The sequence below is a fragment of the Aythya marila genome (genome assembly GCF_965140915.1).
Source record: "Aythya marila genome assembly, chromosome: 29".
NCBI classification, from domain to species: domain Eukaryota; kingdom Metazoa; phylum Chordata; class Aves; order Anseriformes; family Anatidae; genus Aythya; species Aythya marila.
Window position 1 is genome coordinate 2389718 of NC_139070.1, and position 8840 is coordinate 2398557.

Sequence of the window (8840 nt, forward strand, 5' to 3'; positions counted from 1 at the left end):
CCTGCTCCAGAGGCACCCGTGAGCCACGGACACCCCCCTGGTGTGTTTAATCCCCCGTCTGCCAGAAGCAGCCCGGAGGCTCGGGAAGCTCTGCCCGCGCCGTCCCGGAGCTGCTGGGGCACGGAGCGCCAGCTCAGCAGGAAAAAAAAAAACAAAAAAGGAAACCAAAAAAGCCCCCCCTGCGCCTCGGGGTGCGGATGGGAGCGGGGAGGGCGCTCGGTTTCCACCCTCGGGTGGCACCCGGACCTTTGCGCCGCGCGCCGGGGAGCGGTGCCAGGAGGTGGCACGCACCTGGGGGCAGAAAGCGCGGCCGCTGGGCTCCTCCCGAGGCAGCTCCGGGTGCGAGCCCGGGGCTGTAGGGCAGGGACAGCCCCTGCCCAGCTCCTTTGTGGGTTTTGGGGTGCACGGGAGCCCCGCGGCCGTTTGGGCTCCTCGTTTTCCGAGCCCAGCGCCACGTGGAGGCTCCGCAGGCCGGGGGGACCCGGGGCACCAAAACCAGATCGCTGCCAAGATTTCCAGGGGTTTTCTGGATCTGGTTGGCAGGGTGTGGGGTGTCCTCACCCTAGAAGATGCCACGGGGCTGGAATTCGGCTCCAGCTCCGGAGCCCCGCGAGACGCCAGCACCGGGCACGCCTGAGAGCGGCGCTAGGAGGACGCGAGGCTCGGAGAGGGACGCTGGCGGAGATCTGACACGGCCACCAGCACCGTTTCCAGCAGCCTCCCAGTACAACCAGTCCCGTTCTGCCCTCAAAAACCCCGGAGCCGAGCTGCCGAGCCAGGCAGAGAGCGTCCCGCAGCAGGAGCAGCCTTACCTCTCGGCCTCAGGACGAAAACCCCGCTGCTGGGCACATCGCCGCGGGCTGCGCCAGCACAAAGCCCCCCCAAAAACCCCTCCTCGCTGGCACCCTTCGTGGTTTTTGGGCTCCCCCTCCCCGAGACCTGGCACGAAACAAAGGCAGCAGCCGGCGGTGGCGAAGGTTGGGGCGAGGGGGTGAGGAATCCCTCAGCCTGGAAACATTGTTCGGGTAACAAAGGCGCAGTGTTCGCTCCGCCACGGCCCCGGATTGCTCGCCACCAACACCGAATTCTCGGCTGCCGCCACCGCCGCCCCCCCCCTTGGGTGTGTGTGTGTGTGTGGGGGGGATTTGGGGGTCCGATCGGGTCCGACCCCGGTGCTGCGGAGCCTGGTGGGGGCACCAAAAACCCTGCAAAGCCCCTGCCCGAAACTTGGGGCCAAACCAAACCCCGCTCACCTCGTGCGGGACACGGGGCAGAGCCGCCCCCCACGCGTCCCCCCTGTCCCTCTGCCACTTATTTCACCCAGGGGTTTATTTATAAAGGTATTTTTGAAGGAGTTGAAGGATAAAAAATATATATATAAATTTGAATTTATATATAAAAAATATAAATTTGAAGGATTTATTGGGGAAGGTGTTTTCCTGCCCGCTCGCCCCGCAGCTGCTTCTTTCTGGAGGTGCCTCCGGGGACCTGTTGGTAAAAAATAAATGAAAAAGGAGGATGCTGAGGGGTGAGCCCCCGGGGGGCTTCACGGCAAGGAGAACGCGAAGGGGGCAGCGGAGCACGAAGAGCTTGGACTTGGCAGCGGTGTCGGCGGGGGGTGTCCGTGAGCAGTGCCCCCGGGACCCCCCAAATAGCGCCCGAGGAGCGCGGCGACGGCACAGGCAGGGCAGGAAAAAGCAAAGTTTTCCCCCCAGCGGTCCCTCACAGCGCCCCCGAGCCCCCCCCCGACCCCTGCAGACCCCCCTGGGCTCCCCCTCCAGGATCCTCCTCGACTCCAGACCCCCCTCCCTTGCCCCCAGACCCCCCAGTGGCCCCTTCATGGCCCTCCCCCGCCCCCAGGACCCCCCTCCAGTGCCCCCCCCACCCCCAGGACCCCCCAATGCCCCCCTCCACAGTTCTCCCCTGCCCCCCAGACCCCCCAAGCCCCCCTCCCTTGCCCCCCAGACCCCCCAGTGCCCCCCTCCAGTGCCCCCCACACCACCCAGACCCCCCAGTGCCCCCCTCCACAGTTCTCCCCCACCCCCAGACCCACCAGACCCCCCTCCCCAGCCCCCCAGCCCCCTCAGTGTCCCCTCCATGGCCCTTCCCCACCCCACAGACCCCCCAAGCCCCCCTCCCTTGCCCCCCAGACCCCTCAGTGCCCCCCCAGTGCCCCCCCTTGCACCCAGACCCCCCAGTGCCCCCCTCCACAGTTCTCCCCCACCCCCAGACCCCCCAGACCCCCCTCCCCAGCCCCCCAGCCCCCCCAGCGTCCCCTCCACGGCCCTTCCCCACCCCAGAGACCTCCCAAACCCCCTCCCCAACCCCCCAGTCCCCCCACTGCCCCCCTCCATTGCCCCCCCTTGCACCCAGACCCCTCAATCCCCCCTCCCCCACCCCCCACTCCCCCCAACGCCCCCCTCCAGTGCCCCCCCCACCCCCCAAAACCCCCCCAGACCCCCCCCGTGTCCCCTCCGTGCCCCCCCCCCCCGTCCCCGGGCGCCCCCCAGCGGGCAGCGGGGGCACCGCGCAGCCCCCGGGACGCCCCGGAAACCGGAAGTCGCTGCCGTCGCCCAACCCCATGGAACGCTGGGAAATGTAGTTCCCTCCCCTCCCCGCCATTTCCCACCCCTCCCCGCGCATGCGCAGAGCGCACCCACCACGTGGCACCTTTCCCTGCGAGGGCTTTGGCTTCGGCCCGCGCTGACGGAAATGTCCCCAAAACGCCGCGTTTTGTCACAATAAAGCTAATAAATAATAATAAAATGGCACACGCAGCCCTGCCCTGCTGCCTGGGGGAGCCTGGCAGTAACGGGAGGAGTGGTGGCTGCAGCGTTGTCCTGCACTGACTGAAATGTCCCCAAAACACCACGTTTTGTCACAATAAAGCTAAAAAAAGAATAATAAAAGGGCACAAAGCCTCTCTGGCTGTTATATATGGAGTGGTAATGTAGAGAAGCGGACCTGTGCACACAACTGCCCCTTGCTGGTCAGCAGCAGCGCGTTACGGGGAATCATGTCCTTAGGAACAAAGACTGTCCTGGTCACCTTACAGCTTATTGTCCTTATTAACAATCGGACAGTTTATGAGCCTGAAATATGGGACCAAACTGAGGTCAAGGGGTGGGACTCTGCACCTAAAAACGACAAGGTTGCAGTGGGATTGCTGCTACAGCCATCGAAGGCTTTTGCTGTTACACCCCTGTTGACCTGAACGTGCCTTTTGACCCAGGCACTATTGATTTGACCCAGGTCCTATTGGGGCACTTTTTGGGGTTAGGGTTAGGGTAGGGCTTTGAAAAGGAGATGGATATGCTTTTCTTCCATCCGGGAAGGACGGGATACATAAGGCCTGAAGACTGAGTTGCTTGACAACTTAAAGCGAGACATATCGTTCAAAAGGAATGGAAAATGGAGACTGTTAAGTCATGGAACTTAAAGGATTGTTTGTTACCTTTTCTGATTTTACATATGTGTAGGAGTACTTGAGTTTAGTAAGTTATGGAACTTAAAGGATTGTTTATTACCTTTCCTGATTGTACATATGTATAGGCATACTCGGGTTTAGTATGTAAAGCAATGTTCTGTATATTTAGAATGTTTGATGTTCGTGTGTGCGTGTTGGTGGAGCGTAGACTCCCCGCACACCCAGCGCTGTTTACTTGCCTTTTATACCTTTTAGAAATATTTGGTTTATAAATATGACAAAATTCAGATTGAGTTGAGACTTCATTTATAACACTGGCCAACCTGTTCCAGTGTGCAGTGACCTGCAGGGCAAAGAAGTGCTTCTCCATTTCTATAAACCTTCTGGAGAAGAATCACCAAGGCCAGGCTCATTAGTGTTGACAGTTTTATTGACTTTTGGTGCCATTGGCACCCCAACCCTAATCTTTCTCCTCCTCCATCATGAGTGAGAGAAAGAAGGGGTCGCTGGAATCATCGTTTCCTTCCCTGGAGGTTTCTTCGTCCTCTGGTAGCACGTCACGCAGCTCCTCCAGGAAGGCTTCTGCAATGGCCCAATTATCCATCATGTCCGGACAGATTTCTTTGTCCATATCATCCCTGGCTTCCCCAATGCTGCTGCTGCTGCTGCTGCTGTCAGTGGAGCTCTCCCCCTCATCGGTGTCCAGAAGGACATCCTCCAGTTCTGGCAGCACTGGTGTCAAGCTGAGGTCGTCGAAAACTTCTTCCACCAAATTGGAAGGGACGAAGCCTCTACTGCCGTCTGTCCGCTCTCCTATATACCAGCCATCCTCATCCATGTCCCCAATGACATAAACAAACTGCCCTGCCGTGAGGCGAAGCTCTAGCTCCGGATGCTCGTTGGGACTATCAGCAGGGTCATAGCTGTACAGAGCCAGGAATTTCCGAATCCTTGCTGGTCCTTGTTTCAATGAAGCCTGCAGGTCGAAAGGCTGCTGCCAAGTTTCCGCTTCTTGGCTCTCTTCCGCAGCGCCCTCCTCTGCAGGCAGGCAGGGTCCTGGGCTGTCTTCTGCCGGTTGGGATTCGGAGGTGGCTGGGTGGGTAGGCAGAGGGGTAGTGGCAGGGCTGGATTGCTCGCTTTGTAGCCGCTGCAGCTCCTCAGCGAGCAGCTCGAGTTGTCCGGTTTGATGGTGGCACCGGTCTTCCAGGTCGGCCACCTGGGCTCGCAGCATTTGCGAGGCTTCCTCGTGCTGCCTCTTGCCTTCTGCCTGAGCCCTCTGCAAGCTCTCGAGCTCCTCTTCTTTCTTCTGGAGCGCCAGCTGTGTCTCCAGGTGTTCTCTCTCCAGCTGTGGCCCTCTATCTGCAATTTCCTTGAGCGCCTTCAGCTGGCACTCTGCCTCTCGCAGCTGGGCCTGAAGCTCGCTGACCTGTTGCAGGGCAGAGTTTTGCTCCTCTGCCATCTGCTCGACCTGCTTCTTCAGGTCAGCATTTTCAGCCTGGACTTCCATGGCTGCGTCCAGCTGCCTTCGGAGGCGAGAGTTTTCTTCCTCCAGTCGTTTTTTTTCTTCGCTCAGCTGCGTGAGCTGGGCAAGCAGCACCTCCTCGCTCGGGCTGGGGGCACTCTCACAAGGTGGCAGTGCCTCAGCGGAGCTTTGGCTGGATGGAGGAGGCCCTGGAGTCTTGCTGGCCTGCTGGATGGTCTTCAGCAGGGATCTGCATTTCTCCTCCAGCTGCTCGGTAAGCAGCACCAGTTTTTCTTTGGCTTCCTGGAGCATCTGGAGCTCCTGGTGCTCTTTCTTGGTTCTCGCCTCTCTCAGGAGGCATTTCTTTGCCTCCAGGGCCTGGCGTTGCTTCTCCAGGCTGCTCAGGGCTCGCTGGAGGCGGGCGTGCTGCTCCTGCACCCACCTGAGTGTGCCTGGCAGCACCTGGCCTTCGTTGGAAGGTTCTGGAACCTGCAATCACCAAATCAGAGAAAGGGTTGGGTTGGAAGGGAGCTCAACGCCCACCTCATTCCAGCCCCTGCCAGGTTTGGGGCCCCCCCAGCCTGCGCCAGGGCCTCGCCACCCTCCCGGGGAAGGATTTCTTCCTTATACCTGACCCAAACGTGCCCTCCTCTGCCTCAGGCCGTTACTCTGAGCCCCCCACTGCCCTCCCTGACAGAGTCTCTCCCCATCTTGCCCATATCCCCCTCTAGGGACCTTAGGCCAGTCCAAGGTCTCCCCGGAGCCTTCTCCCCCCCAGCTTCCTCAGCCTGTCTCCTCACCTGGACGTGAGCGTCCTTCACAGGGCGGCGGCAGCTGCTGCCCTTCTCGGAGCCACAGCTTTCCTTGGCTCCCTGCTGAGGTGCGTCCTGGGCAGGCTGAGCCCGTGTTGGCGTCTTTGGCTCTGCCTTGCCCAAGGACCCTTCTCGGCCCTTGGTTCCCTGGCCGTCCTCTTGCTCGTCCTCGAAGCCCGCCACGATGTACTTGATGAAAAGCTTCTTCTCCAGCTCCAGCTCATGCTGGAGCTGGCGGATGCGGGCGGGCTGGTCCCCATGCGTCTCCCAGCGCAGTTCCTTGAGGACAGCCTGGAGCTTGGCGCGGGCCGCGCTGCTGCTCCTGCAGGGCCTCCGCAGCTCCTCGGCCAGCTGCCGCTGCAGCTCCCGCGCTTGGTGCGTGGCAGCGTCGCGCTCCTTCTGCAGCAGCTCCTGCGCCGCCTGCAGCTCGTCCGCCTTCCACCGCAGCATCCACCGGGTCTCGGTGGCGCGCTGCTGCCGCTGCTGCTCCTGCAGCCGCTGCGCGTCGAGGGCCTGCTGCCTCTCCCACTCGCACTGCAGCTGCTGCACCAGCAGCTGCCGCTCCCTCTCCTCCGCCTCCTTCATTTTGGAAATCTCTGCGGCGAAGTGGCGCCGCAGCTCCTGGTTGTGGAGGCGCTCGGCCTCCAGTTTGGCACGCAGTGCCTGCAGCTCCAGCCTGCGCTCCTCCTGCTGCGCGGAGCTGCCAGCGAGCTGCGCCGGGCCCCGTCGGGGCGCGGAGCGGTTGGGCCCCATGGGTCCCCTTCCTGCAACGTCCCGCACCATGGCCACGGGTACAGGAAGAATTAGGTGAACTCTGACTGCTGTGGCCCTTGGCCACTGACGGTCACCTTCACTGGGTCTGCGAGGGCTAGCAGCCCCTGACCCTGTAGCGTCTACTGCCAGTCGCACCAGTCGCACCGGTGTAGAGACAGCGTCTGCTACTGGCCGTGGGGGCCGTGCGCCTGGTATTTATAGGGTGCGCGGCGTGACCACACAATGGAGGGCGGGGCAGCATGCCCTTATATGGAGTTGGGTGGTGTGCGTTATATGGCACATGACCTTATATGGAGTTGAGTAGTGTGCGTTATACAGGCACATGGCCTCAAATGGAGTTGGGCCGTATGCCCAACTGGTTTAGGGTTAGTGTTAGGTCTAGAGTTAGGGCTAGGGTTAGGATTAGCTCTGTGTGTTATTTTAGCTCCGCGGTTTAGGATTAGTGTCATTGGTTGTTTGGGGATTAGGGTTAGAGTTATAATAGGGTTAGGTTTAGGAGTAGTTTTAGGGTTAGAGCCACCGTCAGAGTTGGATACCGGTTAGGGTTGGGTTTAGGGTTAGAGTTGTGTTTAGGGATTAGGTTAGCTTTAGGGTCAGGTTTGCGTTTAGGGTTATGGTCATTAGGGTGAGGGTTAGCGTTTTGGTTAGGTTTAGGGCTATGATTAGGGTTAGGGTTGGTTTCCATTGATTGTTACAGACATGGATACGCTTAGGGTTCTTTTGAAAGAGAGAAGGTGCAGAGTCCTGTGTCCTGTGGGGTTGCATAAAGGCTACCCAGGGGAGTTGAGGTGTACCCAAAGGCTTCTGTTGGGAGCACTTTTTGATGAGCGAAAGTTGCACCGTACCTGTTGTCTAGGGTCCTACTTTGTGTTCGTCCCAGTGTTCCGGTTAGGGTTACTTGGAGGGTTGTTTGGAAAGGGACAAGTCGCAGAGTGCTGTTGTGTGTGGAGTTGCATCAGGGCTCCCAGATCGGGTTCATTTCTCCTCTGCCCCCCGCCCCACTCCCCCCTGTCCAAAAAACACAGAGCACGTCTTTGAGCCAACACTTCCCTGGGCCATGTGATGTGCGTGAGCAGCAATTGCACAGGCTGCTAGCAGCAGTGGTGCTCTGATATGGCAGTAGAAGAGTGAGGAGACATCTGGGAAACAAACACACCCTGAGGACTCAGGTAAACTTGGAAACACCACGTGGGCCTGATGCTGGAATTCATGGACTTTGGAGAATCTCTTTGGCTTGCAGAAGAGGAGAGTTGGGGGCGACCTTATTAATATTTATAAATATGTAAAGGGGAAGTGTCAGGAGGATGGAGACAGGCTCTGCTCGCTGACATCCAATGATACGATGAGTTCCTGCGTGACCTGATCTAGGTGTTCCTGCTCTGGCAGGGGGATTGGACTAGATGATCTTCCAAGGTCCCTTCCAATCTCTGCCACTCTGTGATTCTGTGGCACACAACCGTTATGAGCATCTGCAGTAGAGACGGTGCCGTGAAAAGTCATTATCTCCCCTCTCAAGCCTTCAGGGGTGTTATAAACGTGACGGATTGGTATCTATGATGGAACATGCATAAAATAAAAGAGACACCTGCCTGGAGATCATCTCTGCCGGGACTCGAACCCGGAACCTCTGGATTAGAAGTCCAGCGCGCTCGTCCATTGCGCCACAGAGACCTCACCATGAGAGCAGCATCGGCACCAGAACTGAAAAATCCCGCACCCCCTGCATCACCGGGGCGTCTTGACACCGCCGCATGGCACCGAGGCGGCACAAAAACCTGGTGCCCAGATCCATCTCCCTTGCAAATCGACATCTCTCAGCGTCCCCTCCTTTCCCAGGGACAGGCAATAATTCTGGTTATGATCCATATCTCCCTCAGCAGCAGCAGGGATGCAACAAAAACCTGGATGTAGGATCGTATCTGCATCTCTGGCAACCTTTCCGCAGCATCTCTCGCTCAACCGAGGGCAGAGCTAAATCCTGGAGTAGAGTTAATTGCTGCATCTCCCAGCGCATCATCACAGCATTCTCATCGCAGAAGCCAAGAGATAAAGATGAAAGCGGATTTAGCTTGTGGCACTGAATGCTGGCGGTAATGAAGAAAGCTCCGTTTGTCACGATGAAAAATGGAGAAACCTGTGGTTTAAGCAGAGAAGTAAAAGAAAAAGCAGCCATTGTATTTTAAGCAAGCTGTCGATCAAGGCTTTAATTTTTCTCTAAGTGTATCTTCCACTGGAAAAAATTTAGAAGGAGACAAAACAAGAGGAAACATTCTTTTACATCCTTTTACATCCTCTGAGTTACTACACAATTGATCAAACAGTGTACACGATTCCTTGCTGTGACAACCCACGTTCTGCATTTCTA